The sequence below is a fragment of the Rhinolophus sinicus genome, linkage group LG10 (assembly GCF_036562045.2).
Source record: "Rhinolophus sinicus isolate RSC01 linkage group LG10, ASM3656204v1, whole genome shotgun sequence".
Taxonomy (NCBI): Eukaryota; Metazoa; Chordata; class Mammalia; order Chiroptera; family Rhinolophidae; genus Rhinolophus; species Rhinolophus sinicus.
Window position 1 is genome coordinate 94988273 of NC_133759.1, and position 25078 is coordinate 95013350.

A 25078-nucleotide genomic window follows, 5' to 3' on the forward strand; every position below is an offset into this window, starting at 1 on the left:
TGACATGTCTGATTGACAATGATTAAAGGCTCCGTGGGCAGTCTCAGAAGAGGGTGGTTTGGAGAGGCCATGAAATAAAAGCAGGGAGAAGAGGTGGAGCATGGCTGTCAGACTACAGAAGCGTCGTGTTGCTGGATAGGGGTGTGTATGTCCTAAAGTGTATTCAGAGTCGTTTTCAACCCTGGCTGCACATTCAGTCACATTTGAAACTTCTTAGAAACACAGCGACCCGGGATCTATCCCTGAATATTCTGACTTAACAGGTCTGGGAAAGGCGTCTGTCTCTTTTTTTAAGAAACAAACGATAGGAGATTCTGAAGGTTGAGAACCACTGGTTTGAAAGTGTTTTCATAGTCATGATTTCTTTGGACTGTCCCATAGTCTGTGACTTAGGTGCAGGCTAAGTGCCCCATTTCATGGATGTGGGCACTGAGGTTCACAGAGGGAAAGTGGCTTGTTTAAGATCACATAGTGAGCAGAAGCCAGAATCCCATTCTCTATATGCAACCCTATGGTCTTCCTCTTACCCCACCACATATTCCTGAAAGGAACCAGCAAGTAGGTGACTGTCTTTAAAAATCAAAGACAGAGAAGGATGCTTACCACCAGTGAGCAACAAGCATAATGGGAATGTGGAGACACAGGGGAGCCCGTGGCTGGAGGGTAGAGTATGGAGGCATCCCCACATGGTGTTATTCAGGAAGGTGGATCAGATGGCATATGATGAAAACAGGTTTGAGGGGCTCCATGGGAGGGGCGGGGGGGGGAGTTTGGAGGAAGTGTGGTAGAGATGATCAGACGTGGAGAGAGGAAGATGCTTCCGTGAATCAATACTCTAGTGAATGTCTGTTGTTTTCTGGCTGTTTAGCATCCATTCCAGTTTCTTTTTGGAGAGGGGGACGTGGAGATTTCTTCTGTATCGGCTCCTCTACTAAGATGCTTTGAATTGCCTGGACTCTGTGCATTTAAAGCTTGGCTTTGCTACCTTCCTTTTGATCCTGAGATAATTTACATTTTCTAACAAATCCCCTTTTTGCTATCTGTGTCCAGAACCAGTTTCTGTTTCTTGCAACAAATCACTCCTATTGCTGTTTGATAATGGTGACCATTTAGAGAAGATGGACTGGGTGTGCGGTCCTCTGAGTCCGCAAGCACGCTAACTTTGCGTTCTTCCACCCCGCTCCCCACATCCAACCTCTCTAGACCGCTCTCTGATTTCAGCTCTTGTGAAGATCACTGACTTCTTCTCTGGGATGGATGCCCTCCGTTTACATCCAACCTCTCTTCGTGGACACCAAGAGAGACACTGGATACTCGAGAAGGATCATTCATTTAATCTATTCTTCATTTAGCAGCCGGAGTGAATTTTTTCAAAATGGAAATCTGATCGTGGCGTTTTCATGCTTAAAACTTTTCAGTGGCTTCCTGTTACAACCAGGATAATGAGGAACCCAGTAAACTGCCTCCAAGGCCCCAGAAGATATGACACTTACCAGGATTCAACCTCATCTTGCCATACCTTTGTTATCTATACTCCAACCACACATGATTTTGTAGTTCCATGTATGTACTATGCTCTAGCTACCACAGGGCCTTTGCATGTTCCTTTTTTCACTCAAAAGATTCTTTCTTTCCCATTTTGTGTTTCAATTCCTTCTTTACACTTCAGAACTGCACCATTTCCCCAGATAAGCCTTGTTGGACCATCCCGACTAGGTGAAATCCCAGCTCTCTCATCTTCTGCCCCCACCTTCCCCACCCTTCCCAGGAATCACAGGCATCTCATTTGAGGCTCCAGTTACAATGGCAGCCTTACATTTGTCTTTGTCCCCACTAGTCTGTACATTTCTGAAAGCAGACTCCTGGTTGTTTTTTCATCACGTGTTCTAAGTCCACCGTACAGTGCTTAGTACATAATGATAAAAGTAAGAAAAAGAACAACGACAGCAATAGTAGCTACCATTTTCATACTACAAACTAGGTTCCACCTTTATTCCCATGTAAATATGGGGAAACAGAGCTACAGAGGGCTATGTGACTAGGTAAAGGTCACACAGTTAAAAAGTATTGGATCTGAGATGAAAACCTGCGCAATTTGGTTCCAAAGTTGGCACTTTCACTCTGAGGCTATCTTTCTTCTACATACTAGGACATCAATAAATGTTTATTGAATGAAGAAATGAATGATGCTATGAAGGAATGAACACGTAATTCCAGAAATCTGGAATAAAATTCCGGAGGCCTGAGTTCAATCCCGACTCTGCCTGACGCCTCTGTATAATTTCATCCTTGAAGACCTCTGTTCCCTTTGTGTGAACAAGGGGAAGTGTGACAGACCAGCAGTAAGCGCAATCTCTGACTTCAAGCTGGCGTGACTTAAAAAGACCACATCTGGATTCAGCTCTTGGGCTTCGAAACTTTAAAACAAAAATGACCAAGGTACAGAGTTTATTCCCTAGATCCTAAGGGAATTCAGGGCCCCTGGGAGATGAAACAATAAAAGGAAAGACCATCTGAATGGAACCTACATAGTACTTCCAGACCCAGCAAACAAAGTTTGATAGGCCTTTCTCTGCCTATCATTTTAGGTATCACGCATTGTGGGATTTAGCTAATTATCAACAATCACTTCCTTCTTGAGATATATTCATTATTAGCAGTTGTGAACGCGTGCTGGAGAAACCACAGAGTTAATTTCCCCCTTTCCTAATGTAGTTATACAAGAGTCTCATTGCATTAATACTTTGGCAATTGTGCTGTAACTGAAGCCGCAGAAAACTGCTCACTAGGGATCGTGAGCCTTGCAAACAAGTCTGTCTAAGTCTGCATGGAAAATGCATACGTGTTCCTTTGTTGCTAGTTAAGCTTGCTGGGATGTTAATGCATGCCTCCTACAGCATTTTAGACCCAGGCCCCAGGCCCTATCCCCACCCCCAAAGCTGCCACCAGGGTCCTATGTGCCTCCTAAACACTTGGCTGCGGCACTTGGGACATTTTATTGAGGCAGCTTTACTGGAAGGATCCAATTACAGGGTATAGCAAGTGAGATGCAGTGCCCCGGTCAACAATGCTACGGAGAACACTGGCTCCTTTAGCCCTTCCTGGTATGAGAGAAGTGAGCAGAGGTCAGGCAGACAGCCCCTGAGATGCCTGCTGCTTCTGGACACGAACACTCCACCGGGTTTGAAAAAAAAAAATCTTTATATTTTTATTCATGTGTAAAAAGCAATACATCATAGTTGCAGGGGGGAAAAAAAGTCCAACAATAGGAAGTAGAAAGAGTAAAAAGTAAACCTCTCCCTTCCTACCCTTAAAATCCCACATACTTCCCCCGAGGTAAGCACTGTTTTCAGTTTGTTGTATAGACTTCCAGATCTTTCTTTATTGCATTTACAAACAAAATTATACTCTAAAATTTTCTGTCCACATTTTCTACAACTTTATTTTTTGTCTTAACAGTTCCTCATGACCATTTTCCACATCAATGCGTACAAGTCTCCTTTATTCTTTCTAACTGCTGCGTTGCAATCCATAATATATCTATATTTCAATTCTCTTAACCAGTTCCTCTTCTCAATACATATTTAGATGTTCCTAGAATTTGGCTACTACAAATAATGCTGCAATTTCTTTGCGTACACTGTGCACACATGAAAGTATTTCTATAGGGTAAATTCCAAAGGGTTATTCAGAGCATTAAATTAAAATATTAGTTCTAAAATGTCCAAGTTCACGTGTCCCCTAAAGCTCAGACAAATCTTCTGAGAGTTTTGTTTTTTAAAAAATATATTAAAAAAATAAAATAATACTACAATAACATGAGAGACCCACATATTTACTCTCTTATTAATATCCCTCATCCAGCCAATTCAACCGCCAACCCCACAGGTAACCCTCTGATATTAGTTTCTCAGGTATTCTTCCAAAGTGTTTTATGCATAAACAAGCAAATATGAACGTACTTTTGTATCCCTTCCCCCAGTTTTTTGTGAAAGGCAATGTATTTTGTGCACTATTCTGCTCTTGCTGTTTTCTCTGACTCATGCATCTGATAAGGTCTTTCCATAACAATCCACAGAGAGCTTTCTCATTACTTTTTGATTCATAGACATTATTTTTTTTAGAAGTTTTAGGTTTACAGAAAATTTGAGTAGAAACTACCAAGATACAGAGAGCACAGAGTTTCTATATGCCCCCCTCCCCCCGCCAGCATTTTCCCTATTCTTAATCCTGCATTAGTGTGGTACGTTTGTTACAACTGATGAACCATTATTATTATTAACAAAGGTCCATACTTTCCATTAAGGTTCACCCTTTGTGTTGTACACTTCTCTGAGTTGTGAAAAATGCATAATGTCGTGTATCCACCCTTACAGTATCGTACAGAATAGTTTAATTGCCCTAGAAATTCCCCATGTTCCGCCTAGTTATCCCTTCCTCCCCCCCTGGCAGCTACTGATCTTTTTACTGTCTATAGTTTCATTTTTCCTACAATCTTATATAGTTGGAATCATACAGTATGTAGCCTTTTCAGAATGGCTTCTTCTCTTAATAATATGCATAGAAAATTCCTCTAAGTTTTTCACTGCTTTTGATAGTGGTGTTTGTTTGTTTGTTTGTTTGTTTTTTTAATCACTGAATTATTTGTATGGATGTGCCATGGTTTGTCTATTCATCCAACTATTGAAGGACATGTTGGTTGCTTCCAAGTTTTGGTGACTATGAAAAAAACTGGTATAAGCATTCATGTGTAAGTTTCTGTGTGGACATAAGTTTTATATCTAAGAATGTAATTGCTCGATCATATGGTAAGATTTGTTTAGATTTGTAAGAAATTGCCAAACTGTCCTTTAAAGTGGATGCATTATTTTGCGTTCCCACCAGCAATGAATGAGGGTTTCTGTTGTTCCATATCCTTGTCAGCACTTGGTGTTGTCAGAGTTTGGGATTTCAGCCATTCTAGTAGATGTTTAGTGGTTTCTCATTGTTGTTTTAATTTGCAATTACAAATGAAATATGATATAGAGCATTTTAATATGCTTATTTGCTATCTGTATAACTTATTTGGTTAGGTGTCTCTTTAGATCTTTTGTTCATTTTTAAATTTGGTTGTTGTCTTATTATTGCGTTTTAAGAGTTCCTTGTATAATATATTTTGGATACAAATCTGTTATCAGATATGTTTTGAAAGTATTTTCTCTCAGTCTGTAACTGACCTTTTCATTTCCATAAATGTCTTTTACAGAAGTACTTAATCTTAACAAAGTCCAACTTATCTTTTTTTTTTTTCTTTCATGGATTGTGATTTTGGTTTTATAACTAAAAACTCATTACCAAACCTAAGGTGACTTAGACTTTCCCCTGTGTTTTCACCTAGAAGTTCATAGTTTTGCATTTTACATTTAGGTCTATGATCCCTTTTGAGTTAATTTTTGTGAAAATGTAAGGTCTGGGTTTATTTCTTTGTATGTGGATATCCAGTTGTTCCAACATTATCTGTTGAAAATAATATCCTTTCATTATTGAACTGTCTTTGCTCCTTTGACAAAAATCAGTTGATTATATTTTTGTGAGTGTATTTCTGGGCTCTCTATGTTCTTTTTCATGATTTATTTATTCTTTTGTCAGTACCAAACTGTTTTAATTACGGTAGCTTTATAGTTAAGTCTTAAATTCAGGTAGTGTCAGTCCTCTGATTTTGTTCTTCTTTGGTGTTGGGTTGGCTCTTCTGGGTATTTTTCCTTTTTATATAAACTTGAGAATCACTTTGTTGCTATCTACAAAGTAACTTTCTAGAATTTTATTGCGATTGCATCCCTAGATCAATCTGAGAAAAATCGACACCTTAACAATATTGATTCTTTCTATACATCAACAAGAACTCTCTCTCCATTTATTTAGATATTTTATTTCCTTCATTACAGCTTTGGAATTTTCTTTATACAACTCTTATACATATTTTGTTATATTTATGCCTAAGTATTTTATTTTAATGAGGTGCTAATATAAATGGTGCTGTGTTTAAAAATTTTTAATTCCAGTTGTTCATGGCTGGTATACGGGAAAGTGATTGACTTCTACATATTGACTTTATATCCTGAAATCTTATTGTAATAACTTATTAGTTCCAGGAGTTTTTTGTTGATTCTTCGGGATTTTCTACATAAATAATCATGTTATCTATGAACAAAGACAGTTTTATTTTTTCCTTCTCAATCCATATATCTTATTGCCTTTTCTTATTGCATTAGCTAAGCTTTATTGCATCATGATCAGAGGCTTTTATCTCTATAGTTGCTATTTGGGGGAATTTGTTAAGGTTTTGGGGGGCCTAATAAATGGTCTAGTTTTATGAATGTTCATAGGCGCTTGAGAATAAGGTGCTTTGTCTAGATTTAGGCAGAGTTTTATATATAGCAATTGTGTCTATCTTATTAGTTATTATTTATGTTTCTATATCATTATTAATTTTCCCCAATAGTTTATTAACAAAACTCTCAAATGTTGAAAAAGCTAAAGGACTTTTACATTAAATATCCTATATTTTCACCATCTGAATTTTATAATTAATATTTTACTGTACTTGCTGTATCACATACCTATGCATCTATGCATCACTCTACACATTCTTCAATTTATATTACTTTTTTGATGTATTTAAAAATAAATAGTAAACATCAGTACAACCTGTTTACCAAATACTTCAACATGCATATTATTAATCAGAGTTCAGTATCTGTTTACAGTTCTTTCTTTTCTTTTAAGATAGTTTACATACAATGATATCTTATAGGCATTGCTCGCTGCCTTTTGCTACTGAATATTGAAGTAGAAAAATCTGGGAGCATTTTTTGCCACCTTATAGGTGACTTAATTATTTTTACTGACTTCATTGTCTTTAAAATTCAAGAATTTCCCAGATATCATCGTTATTAATCTTCCCATATCAATGTTTCTTGGCACATGGTACCATCTTTCAATGGGTAAATTGAAGCTCTCGTTTTAAAACTTAAGTTTTCTTAAATTATATTTTCCATTATGTGTTCTGGTCCGTTGTTTTGTTTTATTTAGCATGGATTCCAATTACATGATTGATGTATCTTTTTATCCTTTTTTTATACCTATATTTAGTCATTAATTCTTTTAAACTCATTCCATATTTTTGGCCTTTCTTATCCAGTATCTATTATTCTCTTACTGAACATTCCACAACGTCTGTTCTCCCATTAGTTCATTTAATATTGGATGGTTTTGATTTTTTAAATTTTCTTTGTATTTCTTACTAAGGTCTGCCAGCTCATTTTTCATCTCATATAGACATACCAAATCCATGACCCAAGATTCTGCATTTCTGCTTTGTAGTATTCCTTTGTAGGCAAAATTGCTTAGCTATTGTTTTAAAATTCATGCTATGATGTCGCGTCAGTTTTTAAAAATCTCTTTCACGATAATACTTTTCTAGTGAATGTTCTTTATCCATTGGTGAATTTTGCTGCTCTCGTCCATATTTTTCCCCCAGTATTTTTTCTGTGCTTATTCATATTATTATTAATCATTATATTTATTATTGTTATTATTACCGATGTTGTGATTATTCCTTTTTTATTATTCATCGTTGAATCATTTGGATTTTCCAGGGCTAGACCTTTCCAGAAAATTCAGAGTAGGTGCTGAACAGACCTCAAAGTCTGGGCCTATGTCTCACACATTTCTGGACCCCTAAGGATTCACAGACAGGCGCAAACCCTGAAAATAGTTGTAGTAAAGAGGATCAGGCATGAAGGAACAAAGGCAAAGATAAGTTTCCCCTGAATATATTTACACATGCTAGACTTAATCACTGTGCGTTGCTTTTGCTGCTGATAATGAATATGTCATAAGTGAACATAAAGAATAAGGGGAAAGTGTTATTACTTTCAGCTGCCCGGGTCTTTTTGTGCACATCTAACACTGTCATGTGCTCCTAGTAGGTATGCAATAATTGTTTGCCTAATTGAATTCTTAGGTAGAATGGATTATAATGGAAGAAAAGAGAAAAAAGTAAAGCTAAAGCTCTTTTCACTTAACCCTGCAGATCATCCCTTTCTATGACAAGATCCTGTGCCAGGCACTTGTACAGTTTAATGAAAAAGACAGAGATCTGCTCTCCCAGTGAGTGACAAAAGGCATGAAACAACACCAGATTGTTTCTGAGCATCAGAACTTAAGTTCTTTTGCGTATATTTTAGAATCCCCTTTTACAATCGAGGATCTGTTTATTAAAATGGGCAAAGTGTGCATTGTCAGTTCCATAAACTCTTAGTATTGTTTATTGTACTGTTATAATTACCTGTGTATTTATGCTAAAGGATACATTCTGCAAACAAATTTAGTGTTTGATCAAAAAAATTCAATTGAGGTGCGTCAATTGATGGGAATCTTGTTGCTCTGCCCCTCACTTATTGTTGTTTGGCCCTGTAATCATTGTGACGTGTTTCAATGTCTTATTTGGGATCTTACTAAGTGAATTTTTCAATATAGGAGTAAATGCTCTCTCTCTCTCTTTTTAATTCTCTTCTTTAAAATAAAGAATTCTTATCTTTGCAGTATATTTTCATATGCTTTATTCAAGGATAGGGAACAGAAGTGAATCTCCAGACACCAGCTGTTTTTAGCTTTCTCAAGTTTCAAAATCTTACCCGGGGTGTGAAGTAACAGAGCAGTCTCTGGGTCTGTAGAGGAGATGATTACTGAAGTTGTCGCATGCTGGCATTGTGAGCATCCCCCGTAAGAGCATTTATTGATGCAAAGAATGAGAATCCATACTGGGAAGGCTAAAGTGATCAAAAATGTCTCTGGTTCATGGATTGGGGTGTCAGACATTTCTTTCTTAAGGGAACTGCTACCTGTCGACTGAGGGAGTGTGCCTTTTTATTTATATGATGGATTTGGGGTTCTGGGCTGTATGTATTTAATGTTTTGATAAGACGTGGTCTGATAAGAAAAAGTCTTCTTATTATGTTCAAGGCAACACCTGTTTTCCTGAGGAAGGGCGGGAAGGTACAGACAGATCATGAGACTAATTCGGCTAAGTGGCCAAATCAATGCTCAGTGGCATATTTGAAGGCAACCAGTTTGAAAGTAGAAACCGACTTGTCCATTTAAAAAAGGGGGTGGTGGCAAGAAAAGACATCCCTAGAAATTAAATCTGCTCAATATGGCTTAAACGCATTAAAGATAATAAAATAACAATACTGTTTCCACAGACTGACTCTCTTGCTAAACCAACACCAAAGCATCATTTTCCAGATGCACTAGTTTTCAAAAGATGGATTCATGTTACCCTGGAAAGCTCCCAACCAAATAATGTCTCTTTATTGGAAGCAAATGAAGAAAAAAGAGGATCCGTGGGGGAGTGGGAGCGCCATAATTGTATTAAAGCATAAACTCAGCAGCTCAGATGGGGATCCGTGAGGGGAATAGTTGGCTTCAGGCAGAGAGAAGCTGCGATCAGGACCACAAGGTAGGGTAGCCTTGTTAGTGAGTGAGAAGAGGATGGGGAAAACCGCAGAGCCCCAACTCAAGAATTCATCGAGGATTGGATCTAAACCAGTTTTGCTGCACTCCAGGGACCTGGAAGATCTTGGAGGTTGGTTATCCATCAGGGGAGGTGGGATGGGAATTGGTGAGATGAGAGAATGTAGCTTCTAACAGTTCAGGCTCTGGTGTCCTGCAGCCTTTGGATATGAATTGTGACGCTGCTCTTTAATAGCGGTGTGACTTTGGACCAGCAACCCTACCCCTCTGATTTTGTTTTTTGTTTTCATCTCTAAATGGGGAGAAAACCAGCATCCATTTCATAAGATTTGGGGGGAAATTAAAAATACTAATATATACAAAGCATTTTGAAAATTAAAATAAAAAATACGGTGTTGGAGGAGAGCTCTCCATATACTCTGGACTGTCAGAAAGACAAACAAGTGGGTCCCAGAGCAAATTAAGCCTGAAACATCGCTGGAGGCAAAAATGACAAAGCTGGAGCTATCCTACTTACGAGCACATCATGAGAAGGCAGGGTGCTTTGGAAAAGATAATAATGCCGGGAAATATAGAAGGCAGCAGGAAAAGAAGACCAAACATGAGGTGGCCTGAGCTCATAAAAGAAGCCATAGGCAAGAATCTACAGGAGCTGAGCAGGGCTGTTGTGGACGTCCCTTGTTCATAGGGTTGCCAGGAGTCAGAGCCCACTGAATGGCATGTAGCACACACAGTTAGCAAATTGCTGAGCCTAGAGTTAGGATACGTAAATGTAAGCTGCTGTGATATTATTAACATATTGCTAAAAAAATCGTCAGTCATCATCATCACCCTCCCCCTCCCAGGCTTTAAGTTCACTGCACAATTTTCTCTCATATATTCACCAATTGCTCCGTCAGTCTAGTCTTTAGAATACTTTCCCCACATCCCAGTCCCCTAAGTAGGACCTAGATCAAGAAACTTGTACTGAAAGCATACCTTTATGCATCTGTCCATTGCTCATTCATTCATTCATTCATTCATTCAACAAGCGTTTATTCAGAAGCTACTGTGTGCTAGACCCTATTAGGATCCAATGATATGCGTAATGTTGAGAAAGGAAGGGGAGGTTCTTCCTTTCTAGGAATTTACAACTTGGTAGGAGATATACATATTACGCAGACTAATTGGACGAGGTTCTGGGTATGCGAGAGGGGAGTGCGTTTAGGCAATGGCTTTCTGGAAGAAGTATCGAAGTTGAAGCCTGGAGGACAAGTAGGAATTACTTAGTTGAAGGGGAGTCAGGAAGGGATAAGAGCAGGGAAAACTATTCTGGAAGGGAGAATAGTATGTGTCAAGGCAATAATGTAGGAAAGAGAATGGGGCATTGTCCAGTGTGACTGTGTAAGGGGTCTGAAGAGGGGAGTGTGCAGAGATAAGAGGCAGGTTGGAGTTAGATATGAAAGGCTTTGTTAAACACTTTCAAAGAGTATTCATTTTACCCCGAGGGCAGTGAGAATGGGGGAAAAAAAAAGTCCTAACATTTCAATGAAAACACGGGTCTACAGTTTTTTGATGCCATTTTTATTTTAGTTATTCCATTTCATCTTCACAACTAGTCTAAGACACAGAGAGGGCAGGCATTCCTCCCTTTCTGTAGCCAAGGAAACTGTCAGAGTCGTGTCCTCCCAGGTCACTGCCAAGTTCCATTTCATAAGGCAGCCCGATGATAAAAAACATCTTTTCCCTTACCTCCTACTCTTTCTTCACATTTAATTGATGGGATGTTGACACTGAGATATTGTTCAAGGAGCACAATTGATAGAAAAAGGCGAGCCCTTTAGGAAAGAAGGTGACCTGCTACGAGCCCCCACAGCTCCAACAACACTTGATTCCATGGAGCTCAACATGCCTTGGCCTGCCTTCTCCATTGGAAGCTCCGGCTGGGGCTGTTCTTGAAACCCACTGAGGAAACCGTGTGAGGTTATCTCCATTATTCTCTCAAATCTGCCTCCCTTGGCACAAGGAAACTGTTAAAATGAGTGGGAATTTGAAAAAGGTCCAAGTGTTGCAGTGCATCAATCACAGATATCAGGGAGGGTCCAAAACCACAGAGAGCAAGCAATATTTAATCAGAGATTCATGGATCTCAGCTGGCCCAGGTGACCACACACACACACACACACACACACACACACACACACATGCACGCACGCACGCACGCACACACACACACACACACACACACACACACACACACTGAGCAAAAGCAAACCAACATTTACAATAGGGCTCTGCCCTGCCCAGTTTGGAATTTTCCCAGCCAACAGTATACTCTGCATTTTCCCTCACCATCTTAATGATTTCTTTCTCCCTTGGTTTCTTATCCTTATAAAAAGCCAATGGATTCACGAACAAGGGTGAAATCCTGACAACCAGAGAGAGACAATGAATAGGGAATAATTGTTATAGGAGGCAACTTTTTTTGTGTTGTTTGTTTCCCTTTAACTTACAAGTTTTTGGTATGAAGGATGGTGCACAAGTTACCTGAAAGCAGAGAACAAGGAATTTCCTTCCAGATATAACAGATACCGTATTTTGCCATGTATAATGCACACACGCATTTTTGGCCCGAACTTTCAGGGAAATAAATCTTTCATTTTAATTTTTTAATTCAAATTTTTGTTTGTTTACATTTAGGTACTTGTTTTTTGTACAGTAAAGGAAGTTTAGCATTTATTTTTAAATATATTATGGTACAAGCAATTTTATGTACCAAATAATTACAAAACACAGGAACAGGTACAGGTACAAGAAATTTTATGTACCACTAACACAGTTACGATATTTACCCATCATAGAAGGCCAAGAACTCTTGGTTGTTGCAAGTTCACCTGAAGTTCAACAAAACGGAGTATTGTATTCCAGGGTATTACTTTGCATACGGATATCGTTATTGATTTCTAGAGTGACACTTTCAACTCATAAGCATAAATAAGAGAATTAAAAACATTTATATAGATATGGAATTAGTACTACCCATGTATAATGTGCATCCTAATTTTTCCCTCACAAATTTGGGCAAAACAGTGAGCATTATACACGGCAAAATACAGTAACTAGGGTAACCATATAAGCTGCTGTTTACTTTTGAAAAATTATTTTGAAATGATTTTAGACTTAATTAAGAGCAGCAAACACAGTACCTATAGCCTTCGTGCAGTATACATTTATACTAACAGCTTATGTAACCAAGACATTTTGGTACAATACTATTAGCCAAAACACAGGACTTTCTGAATTTCACGAGTTTTTCCATGAATGCCCTTTTTCTGTCCCAGGATCCCATAATGCATTTAATTTTATGTTTTCTTAGTCACTTCTAATGAATGACAGTCCCTTTGTCTTTCCTCGACTTTCATGTCCTTGACACATGTTGAAGAGTACTTGCCAATTACGTTGTAGAGTGTTCTGCAATTTGAATTTGTCTGATGTTTTGATGGTATCGAGATTACATATAGTTGGGAAGAATACAATAGAGGTGATGTGCCCTCCCCCCAGGTACACATTGGGGTACAGGGTGTTGGTATGTTACTGATGATGTTAACCTTGACCACTTTGCTAACACCCATCACCTGGCTGGCTGCCTGGACTTGCCCTTGTAAACTTAACCATTTCCCTTTGGAAATTACTAAATATTTATGAGAAGATACTTGGGGATTATGCAGGTATTCTGTTTTTCCTATACTTTTACTCCCCAATTTAAGCATCCATTGGTAGGTAGACCTTGCCTGCAGCAATTACTACTGCGATGTTCTAATGGCAATTTTCTATTTCTCTCACTCCTTTTACATGTGTCAGTTGGAATTCTTTTGTAAGGCAGAGTTGTCACTTCACCTCCATTTATTTATTTTTTATTCAGTATAAACTTGTGGACTTTTTTGTCCTTCGGATTATAATTCATTGTTATGGTTCCTTATCTCGTTGCTCGATTGTTTGCATTTTGGGCATTGGCAGCATTACCAGATTGGCTCCCGTATCATTCCAAATGCCCTCATTTTTTCTGAACACGTCCTTGCTCTCTGGCACCACGAGGTACTCCAGGCTCATGGTGCATATGGCCCTACCCAGCCCGGAAATCATCCATTTCTCCAAGAAGCCTGATTCCTTTTATTGGAAAATGTAATTAAGAAATCCAGGTCTGAGTGTTAGATGTGTGTATTGCTACTGAAGTCTTACTGTTCCTAGATCCTCTTGGTGGATAGAGCTAGGAAATATATGTATGTGTACTAACTCATGCACTCATACACATCTATATTAGTTTATCTACCTACCTACCTATCAGCTATTTCATATTGATACCTCTGACTTCAGTCCACCGTAGGGTTCATTCTAGTCTCCCCTTTCCTTATTTTTAAATACTTCCTCTGACAATAAGAAATGTGACTCTCATTAAGTACACAATGTATATAGTTATTTATTCAACCTTATGCACAACAGGAGTTTCAGAAACTCCTGTGCTAAATAAATTGACCAACTAGAGTACAGTATTTGTATATTGTTCTTTCTGTCTTTAGCGTAACAGTGTATTCTCAAAACACCGTTTTCCAAAGTTACTTAGGCCAGCTATATTCTTCTCCAATCCATTCAAATATGATTATGGGATTCATTTGTAATTCAGTTAAATTTATTTGCCACAGGCTGTGTTCCATCTTTTCCACCACATACTGGTTTATTTTTTACATTTACATAAACTATGGTAGTTTTGTGTTTAACTTTATAAGAAAATTCCAAGCTGTTTCCAAAATGTCTTCCCACTTTACAATCCCACCAGCAATACATGAGAGCATAATTGCTCTACATCATTATCTGAATTTGGTATTGCATTTATTGTTATTATTGTTTTTAGCCACTCCAATATTTGTATGGTTATATCTTCTTGTGGTTTTAATTTATACTTCCTTAATGATTAGTGACGTTGGGCATCTTTTAATATGCTTATTTACCATTTATATATCTCCTTTGTTAAAGTGTCTGCTCAGATCTATTGCCCATATTTTAAATTAGATTGTTTTTCATTGTTGAGTTTTGAGCATTCTTTACTGTGGTATGTTCTGGCTACAGGTCCTTTGTCAGAAATGTCATTTACAGACAAGCCTAGTCTGTGGCTTGTCTTTTCATCCTCTTCACAGTTTTTTTTTTTTTTTCACACAGTAAAAGTTTTTAATTTTAATAAAGTCCAATTTACTTTTTTATGGATTATGCGTCTGTTGCTGTGTCTAAACACTTTTTCCTCACCCAAGGTCACACATATATTCTTCTATGTTTTTTATAGAAGTGGTATAGTTCTACAGTTTAGATTTAGGTGCTTGATCCATTTTGAATGAATTTTTCTATAAGGTGTGAGATATAGTCAAAGTTCACTTTTTGCATATGGGTATCCACTTATTTAAGTAAGCACTGTCTGTTGACAACATCATCCTTACTCCATTTAATTGCCTTTGCACCTTTGTCAAAAATCACGTGGCTGTGCATGTATGGGTTTGTTTCTGGGCTCTCTATTCTGTTCATTGAGCTTTATGTCTATCATTTTATCAATACTACATGGTCTTGATTTACAGTAGCTTTATGTCTCAAAATGGGTAATGTGAGTCCTCTAGCTTTATTCCTTTTCAAGAATATTTTGCCTATTCTAGTTCATTTGCTTCATACATACATTTTACAATTTTACAATCAGCTATCATCTCTTTTTAGCTATTTCTAAAAAAATAAAATTCTGCTTGGATTTTGATAGAGATTGCAATGAATCTATAGATCAAATTGGAGAGGATGGATATTAAAACTATATTCTTTCTTTCCAATCAGTTATTAATATTATTTCTCCCTGAAGTGCTTGGTAAAAATTGTCAGTGCAATGATCTGAGCCAAGAGTTTTCTTTTTTCTTTTTTGGAAGGTCTTAAACTATGAATTCAATTTCTTTAATAGATAGAGGACCTCACTGGTTATCTATTTCTTCATGAGTAAGTTTTGATAATTTATGTCAAATGGAATTAATGCTTTTGAAATTTATGGATATGGAGGTATTTGAAGTGTTCTCATGTTTAATGTCTGTAGGTTAAACTGTAATATATTCTCTTTTATTCCTGATATTGATAATTTGTGTTTTCTTTTGGTTAGTATGGCTTGGGATTTATGAATTTTTGTCAATCTTTTTAAAAGAGCCAGCCTTTAGTTTCATTGATTTTCTCTATTGTTTTTTGGTTTTCAGTTTTATTGATTTTTTGCTCTTATATTTATTTCCTTCCTTTGGTTTACTTTGAGTTTAGTTTGCTCTTCTCTTTCCGATTTCTTAAGGTAGAGACTTAGATTAATGATTTAAGATTTAAAAAATATATATAAGCATTAATACTATTCATTGCCCTTTAAGCACTGCTTTAGCTGTGCCCCACAAATTTTACTATGTTATTTTTATATTTTGATACAGTTCAAAATATTTTAAAAGTTTCTTTGAGACTTCCACTTTGATCCATGGGTTATTTAGAAGTGTATTGTTTAATTACCAAATATTTGGGTATTTTTGAGACATCTTTTTGTTAACGATTTTTAGCTTAATTCTGTTATAACTGAGAACACACTTTGTATGATTTCTATTCTTTAATTTGTTGAGATTTATTTTATGGTTCTGGATATAGTCTATGTCAGTGAATGTTCTAGGTGCACCTGAAAAGTAAGTGTATTCTTTTCCTTTCAGGTGGAGTACTCTGTGTAAACGTCAATTAAATCTCTCTCTTCAATAGTGTTTAGGTCTCATATTCCCTTATTGATTTTTGTCCACTTGTTCTTCAATTACTGAGAGAGGAGTGTTGAGGTCTTCAACTATAATTTTGAATTTGTCTATTTCTTCTTTCTATTCTATCAGTTTTTGCCTCATGTACTTTGAAGCTCTTCAATTCAATTTGAAACTAGGATTTTATGTCTTAGGAAACTGACTTTTTATCGTTGCATATTTCCCATTTTTATCTTTGATAAACTTTCTTATTCTGAATTATGCTTTGCCTGGTATCAATGTAGCTACTCCAGCTTCTTTTCTGTAGTTTGTGTATGGTGTATCTTTCCCCACCCTTTATCATTTACCCATGTATGCCTTTATATTTAAAGAGGGTTTCTTGTATTATAGAAAGAATGAGTTAGGTCCTGCTTTTTAAATCTAATACGGCAAGGTGTGCCTTTTGTTTTGTTTTGTTTTTTCAAGTGCAAGTTGTTTATTTGGAAGGTGATCTTAGAAAGCAGGCCTCAGGGAATTAATGTGCATAGTCTAAACACAACAGTTAAAAGACACACATTGCCTTAGGAGGAACAAGCTCTGTTATCCCAGCTATGTGTGTCTTTAATTGTTATGTTTAGACTATGCACGTTTAATGTTATTATTTACATGACTGGGTTAAAATCCATCATCTTGCTAGATGTTTTCTATTCTTTCCTTCCATTTCTTGCCCCCCCTTTAATGCCTTTTCTGTTGTTAATTAAGCATCTTATAATGATTTCATTTTACCTCCTGTATTGACTTATTTGTAATACCTCCTCTTAAAATAATTTTAGTGAATGCCCTAGAGTTTAAAATATACATCTTTACTTAGAGTCTAGCTTCAAATAATATAGCACTTCATATGTAGTAGAGAACCTTATAACAATGTATTCTCAATATTTCTCTCTCCTGTCATTTATGCTATTACTTCTACACTTGCTATAAATGTATTATATATTGCTACTATTTTTGCTTTAATCAGTTTTCTCTTAGAGCAATTAAAATAAGAAAACATGAGTTCAATCTTACCTTCATTTATTCCATTTCCAGCATCATTTCTTTTCCTCATATCTTTCTGTAGGTTCAAAGTTCAGTCTGGTAAACTTTTTCTGCCTAGAGAACATATTTTTTCTTCCAGCTCTATTGAGGTATAATTGATGGTTTAAAATTGGATATATGTATTTGAAATTTCATAACGTGAGCTACAGACTAGGAGCAAGATGGCAGATTAGGAGGTTCAAACACTTGTCTGTCCCATGAAAACAACTGAAACAACAGATAACTGCAGACGGACAAAAATAGCTCTGGGAGAGCTCTGGATTGCAACAAAGAAATAGCAAAAACCCTCTGGAGTCTGAGCACTGAGGCCTCGAGAAATATAGGAAGCATTTTGCCTGCACCACCTGAAGTCCCACTCTGGAGTAGTAGCTCCGTGCCAAGAGGGATCCCTCAGAGGCTTTCATCCCATGGGACAAGCAGAAGAGAAGGCCCCCTCAGTATCCTTGTCACTTTCATGGACATCTGCAGCCTTGTTCCTGAGAATCCCTGCAGCCTTCCTTGATGCTGAACTTAGCTGATGGAGCTACCCGGATCCCTGCCACTGCTTCTCCTCCATGGGACTGGAGCTGTTGCTGAGCTGAAACCTGCCCCTAGGGCCCTGAGTTGCTGCTGTGCCCTCCTCTTTGTGATTGGGATACCACTGTGCTGGTCCCTGCCTCCTGGGTCCTAAGTAATAGCTCTGACCCTCCTCCATCACTAAGGCGGTGCAGCTGGTTGCTCTGTACCCTGCCCTGTGGGTCCCAAGTTACAGATATGACCTGCCATCACCAGGGCACCGCTGCTGCTCTGCACCCTGCCCCCCGTGGCCATAAATTACAGAGGCTTAGTCTCAGCAACATGGCCAGCTAATTGTGCCCTCAAACAACCCAATTTGGATCTGAGGCGGGAACCGGTCTGCTCTGTGCTATTGTTCCCCTGTCCTTTAGAATCAGCATCATAGCATCTCAGGCTTGGAGGAAATCTTAAACACGAAGCATACAATGGTTCTCAACTTTCATCCTGTCACAACGAAAGGAAGAATAATGTACACAAGGTCCCATTGATGTAGGTCAGTCAAGTTTACTCACTACAGAGATAATTCGGTTTGTGGATATGTGCAATTCTTTCCTTTCAATTCTCTGAACTATTCCATAGCCAATAGTTTCTATTGCTTAAAATACAGTCACTTTAATTTATATATTTAAAAAATTAACTAGCATTCTGTTGTCTGTATCTATGAATTTATTTCTTTGATTTGTATGTTTGTTTTGTTTGTCACTTGTTTTTTTGTTTTGTTTTGTTTTTTGTTATATCCCACACCGGAAATGTGTATAATGTTATTCACCAATGTTACCACAATAAATTTAATAAAAATCAAAAAAATATACAAAGTTAACCCAAATATTGTTCTATATTAGCCGTAACAAATTACCTGTGATGACCACATGCGTGATTGTGGCCATAGCGATGTGTCAGAAAGCAACGTTGAAAACTTCTGAACTAGTCTAACTCTTCACCTGCATTTTGAGACCCCTTTACATTTCTGCCAAGTAGTTATTTATCTTTTGCTTGGGGAACAGGGGTCTCACTTCTTCCTGAGAGAACTCCAAGTATTAATAAGCTCCGTTCATATGGAGCTGAAACCGATTTCTCTGACATTTCCCCCTATTATTGTATATTCTTAGCCATGGCACATGGCAGGCCTTCGACTCTTCCTGTGGTCTTAGCTGAACCTGCCATGGTACCACTGGCCTTGGTCTCATCAGTTTTTTCTTTTTTTTTTTTTTCTTGATGATTTGGACTGATTAACATTTTAGAAGCAGAGATAAAAGAGAGCATTTTGGAGCATATCCAACCAAGAGAAGCATTTGGAGCTTGTCCACTGGGAGAACTTAGAGGTGAGGAAAGCACAGAGGAGGTGCCCTTTGCCCTCTCTAAACATCACCGAATACCAGTCTCACCCAAAGGAGCAGTAGAGTCTAAGAAAGGAAATTCATCTCTATGGACATGCACCTGATCTGCAGCACGAGGGCAAACAAAATTATTTTCTGTACACAGCAAGAGTTTATAGATGGAGTAACAGGGTGTTGAAGAATCCAGATTTCAGAAAGAGACTGCCTGGGATTGAATCAAAACTCTACTACTTACTGGTCCTGTGATTTGGGACAAATTCTTTAATCTCTCTAAACATGAGCTGCTTCACTGGGGATAATAATAGCACTATATCTTAGGGTTATTATGAGAATTAAATGTGAAACATTATATAAAGGATGATTAAAAGGCATTATTATATATTTAAAACTTTACATTTAAATTTAAATTATCGGTAACAATTTCATGGATAAGGTAACCATGAAAATAAGGTAACCCATATTTTTCAAAATTCAAAACTTATATCCAAATTGAGCATGAAACTCACTTAAATGGTCTCCCTTTTCTCTTTTATTCCCCTGTTGACTAGTGTTTGAAGCAAAAGATAACTTTGCCAATCTCATCTGGCAGCTCTTTTCAAAAAATGTTGATAAATATGGAAATGACTGCCCTTAAACCTAAGTGCGTAGTTATGAGAACCCTGCTGAAACTGCTGGTTGTACCTTCCTCTACATAAGGAGCCAGATGCATGGGACTTTTCTCCTCTGATGCTACATCCACAATCGCCACAATATTTTGATTTAACTATTTGGATTAGGAATTCTGTGCAGACATAGCCAACATTGTTGCTGGACAGAAAATATGAAGAGACCAAAGTGAGAAGAAAATCACATCTCGAGGATAAAAGAAGAATAAAAGGGAAGAACAACTGTATACTTCATGGCGAGCATTGGGCTGCCTGCAGTGTTTAGTAGGATCTGGGGTCCAATAAAATATATGTTCCATGACAGTGTCTTTCAAATTTTAATTGATAGGCCAAGATGGTATCTTATGGCTTGATTTAACGGAAGTTGAGCATTTTGTCATATAGTAAAAGCCAAAGTACTTCTTTTATTGTGAACTTTTTGTCCATGTCTTCTGCCCATTTTGTATTAGTTGTGTTAGTCTTATTTATATTAGGTTTTTGTTCTTATTGTTGTGTTATTAACCTCATAGGTTTGTAAAAACTCTTTACATGTCAAGGAAATGATCCCTTTTACATGAAGACATGTTTATATTTTACATAGTTGAGATAATGGCATGAGAGAGTCTAAAACATGAATCAGGAGAGCATAGATATGTCTTGAAGTTCTGGAAAATGATTGTGGTGTGTGTGTGTGTGTGTGTCTGTGTGTGTATTTTATATTCTGTTTGCAATCTAAGCATAGTATACCGCCAAATTAGTACATATTCCCAATTTAAAAAACGTAAAACCAGAAGTTCAATTTTTACTACTGCTTCTTTTAAGAAAACATTTCTTTCTTATGAACCTCTGTTAACAAAGATGCTTGATACATGTGTACCGCTTTTATTCTGAGGCTCTCTAAGAGTTTTATTCATATACTTTAATCTTAAATACATGTGAGGATTGGGTAAGAATTTAGTTAACAATGGCACAGTTTTTATCTTCTCTGTTTTTCCTTCTAGATACAGCACTGAGCAGCAATTATATTTTGCTTATAGAAGCTCACTGCACACAATTGTTCCCAAGGTTCTGTCTTACGTCTTTACATGGCTTGGATATATTTGAGTGTAACTTCTCGTTTCTCTTAGTTTTACAGTAATGTCTAACGCATTATTCATAGTGGCAGTAGTCGTGCAAGTAGTACTCAGAGTGGTTTTTAGCATTTCTTTTGTGAGATATAAGAAAAGAGGAAGATATGATCAGTTTCCAAATCTGTAAAATAGGACCACAAATAGAATTTTCCCTATGAGATTTTTTTTTTAAGGTTTGAATGAATTAATATAGGTAAAGCACTTGGACCCATGTCTAATATATAACAACTTCTCAATAATAATTAGGTTTCATTGTGATCAATTAATATTAAACCCTAAGTCCAGAAACACTATTTGCACTTTAGTTTCTCTCAGCCACTAAGTCACCCTAATAACTGTGCTTTTTCTAGAGGCAGTTCTGCTCCCAGAGATAAATGCTAGGACTTGAGCAAAGCCCATTGAAGTTGGGTGTTTGTTTCATGGTGAACTTTGTCCATGAAAAGGGTATCCTTTCTCTATTCCCAATAAAACATGGAGTGTTCGGCAATGCTCAAACCACTCCTCCCCAAATTGGCTACATGAAGTCCTTTTCTAGGAAAATAACTTGAGTAGAGGGAGGAAAAAAATTGCAGGCCATCCGGTATTGTGTGCCTACCGAGGGCTTTAATTACAGTTTGATCCTGCGCTTGGCCGAGAGAAATGCGGTTCTTTCTAATGAGTTGAGCACATAGGAATTTGGAGACGTTCATCGTCAACAGTGCTTCAGGAAGAGTTTCCCCTCCACTGTTGTGGTTCACTATTGGATTATACGATGTTCAGTTTTTCCATCCCCAGACTTAGCATGGAAAACGTTCCATCCTTTGCAATCAAATGCAATTCATAAGCTTCGTTTAGAAGCAACAATAGTGGTATCCTGTGGGATGGAAAAAGAAAAGGAGGGGGGAATAGAGAAGAGATCTAATTTAGCAGAACACATTTTAAGAAACGAGAAGAAGGTAAACCTGTCCCTAGGAACTCACACGCTCCCATACAGGGCCTGTTGTGGGTTTCTAGGGGGTTCGGGTTTTACGGGCCGATTTCTGGGAAACAGGGTTTTGTTGGAATGGGAGCTCCAGAACCATGGGCCTGTTGCAAAAATTTGGGGGCAAGCCCTGCTTACATAACAGTCACTAAAACACTTCCAAGGGTAAGAAATGCTAAAAATAATACAAACAAATATAACCCAAATCCCTGGGTTGAGAGCAAGTTTGGAAGTGTGAAAGTGGTGTAGGACTCAGCACCAGGATATAAAATAATATCAATTTTCTCTATAAAGCCTGGTTTGCTTCGTCTACCTCTTGGCTCCCATCTCTGGCTTTGCAGAGGGGAGAGCCCTTACTCAGGAGTCTGAAGAGCCAGGAGCTCATAACCTCGCCGCCGCCTCCATTATCTTCTCTATTAATCCACGGGGCCTCATGATGGTCTACAGTCTGTGATCCCTCCGAGCAGTGCAGGGGCTGAGATCAGAGGGTTAAATGGAAGCAGATCCGCTCTAAGCAAATTAGACTGTTTTGATGAATACATTTTTGTGTGAAGTCCTGGACTTTTTGACCACAAAAGCATTAACATTATCACTTTCCCAGCTGCTTCCACCTCCCACCACCCACCCATTTCCCAAGCATTTTTAGATTGTTTGAAAACCAGCCCGAGACACCAGCAACATACGAGATTGTTAGACTAACTCTTGCATTTTAGGATTTTAAAATTGGTTAGGCCCTCAGGGAATTTCTGGTCCAATTTCCTTATTTTAGGAAACAGCAGTAAAATTATTTCTTTCCACTTGAAAATCAGATACTGCCGGCTGCCCAGGCCTGAAGCCTCCCCCCTGCCCAACCATTTCAGTGCAGTTGGCCTGACTGCCAGCACAGCACCTGCATCTCTGCCTGAGGTGCCAGAGGGCTTTCCCTTGCCTTTGAAACCCACTCTGTGCAAACATGTGGCAGGCCAGAGATGCCGGGGAGTTCCTGCCCTGTACCCCAGCAGCCATTTGCCTGTGGTAGACAGGAATTCAGATGTAAGTACCCCAGTTTCCTCACCATCAGCTCCCACCTTTCCTGCTAAAGAATTCTGAGGCATATGTTCTACACTGGCTCCCAGAGATCCCAGAAGATTAAGTTCTACTTGCTCATGGTGGTAACTGGAGATATGATAACATATTATAGGTGATAATTGTGTGTGCGTGCGTGCGTGTGTGTAATTATATATGTTGATAGTATTACAGCCCCCGCCCACCCCACCTTACTGATATCTTTCCCTTCCCTAACACTCCTCCATTGCTCTACCTGGGTTTCCTAGATTGTCTTCCAAATATCTGTCATTTGCGCTCAAATCCTAATCTCAGGTTCTGCTTCTGGGGAAATTCAGAGATACCTCTGCACCTTGCAAATACTTCTTACTGTTTGTGTGTGTGTGTGTGTGTGTGTGTGTGTGTGTGTGTGTCCTCTACCAGTAGGTAGATTTGTTGATCATTGTCAATAGCTTTGCAACCTTGCTTTCTTGGGCCTTAGCACAGTCCTAGCAGTAGTCAGGCATAGCACATGTTTGTGGCAATGCATTAAATTGAATTTGTAAGACTTCTTTGCCGGTTACTCCAGGGCTGGAAGAAGACAATGCCCAGGGCTCCTGACTCCTGAGGTTTTCTTCATGCAGCACATTATTCATCCCTTCTGTGGTGGACTTCTACTGCTTATGCCCTCCCGACATGCATCCCACTCGGCCATGCTCAGTGCCGTGCTGGGGCGGGTCTTCTGATCAATGTATTCCTTACCTCTGACCACAGTGATTTGTTCAGGGAGCCAAGCAGACCGAGGTATTGGAACAGAGAAGCTTGTTCTTTCCCTGGCCTTACTTTCTTTTCTCCTTCTTCCTTCCTTTCTTCCCTCCCTCCCTCTTTTCTTTTTTCCTTTCTCTTCTCTCCTCTCCTCTCCTCTTCTCTCCTCTCCTCTTCTCTTCTCTTCCATTATTATGATACTAGAATTGCTGAGCTTGTAGGAATGTAAGCCTGGAGTTTCTTGGTGAACACTGACTACCATAAGAAGAGAGCCTGCCTAAAGTAAAATCAGTAGAAAGAAAGCCAGAATTAGTGCAAGACAGAGAGAGAGAGACAGAGAGAGAGAGAATGAGAATGAATATCCTAAAGATGCCGTCTTCGTTCCTGCATACCCCTGTGCATGCAGATTTTGCTTTTCAGCTACGTGAGTCAATATGTCACTATATTACCATTTTTGCTTAAGTAGTTCAGTTGAGTTTCTTAGAGTCAAGTATAAACTTTTGTTGAATTACTTTGCACCAGACCCTGGTTAGTACTATAGATTCAGCATCACTATACTATCACTACCCATGGAGAATGTGCACGTTAATGGGTGATTTCAGAAGTAATATTACAACACTGTGCTTGTAATCTTCTTGGCTTCCTTTTTTGGAGCCACCATGTTTTTTCTTGGCTTTCAGAAGAGACAAAGAAGCTGGGTTATTTTCCTTTCAATTTCCCCAGTCACACAAAACTCCCTCCTAGTACATTTTTTTAAAAGAGGCCAGCATGTCCTGGTTGTTTGTTCCGTATGATGAATGGCCCCATTGCTTATTAACCTCCAAAATAGGCAGCCCCCACCATTAGGGCTTATGGTCTATATGAGACAACATAAAAACAAGATACATTCTCCACCATGCACATTTCAAATGAAATGTAACGGAAGAGAAATAAATAAAAATGGGAAAAAATGCCTTAAATGGTTTATGTTGGAAAATGTTATATGGGCAATAACGGTACTTATATGGGCTTTGGGCAGAGACTTTGATAATGAAGGTTAAATGAGGGAATGTTACAAAAAAATGTTCACTGTTCATAAAAATAAATCTCTGGTATGAACCAGAATGAAATAAACAGCGTTGCAGGCGCTGGGAGCATCTGGGGTGACCTCCACCTCAGGTTGGTAATAGCCAGACTTGCTGGAACCACACACTCTCACCTCAGCAGGATTCACTTAGCTCTCCATCACAGAGACATTGAGTCCATGGGCCTCAGGGGTGGCTCTTCAGCTGTCTCACCGAAACACAAAGGGCTTGCCGTTTCC

General features: G+C 38.3%; 1 long non-coding RNA gene across 3 annotated transcripts in view; it reads left to right on the forward strand.

Annotated features, from left to right (window-relative positions):
- The window catches only part of LOC109451629 (uncharacterized), a 397673-nt gene that overhangs the window by 192557 nt on the left and 180038 nt on the right, over positions 1 to 25078 (forward strand). Inside the window, exon 1 of one of the 3 annotated variants that reach the window (XR_002137999.2) lies at positions 22930 to 23019. The exons of the other annotated variants lie outside the window; for them this stretch is intronic. This is a non-coding gene — a long non-coding RNA (uncharacterized LOC109451629). Of the gene's footprint in view, positions 1 to 22929; positions 23020 to 25078 lie in introns of those variants that run through there. 3 annotated transcript variants of the gene reach the window in all.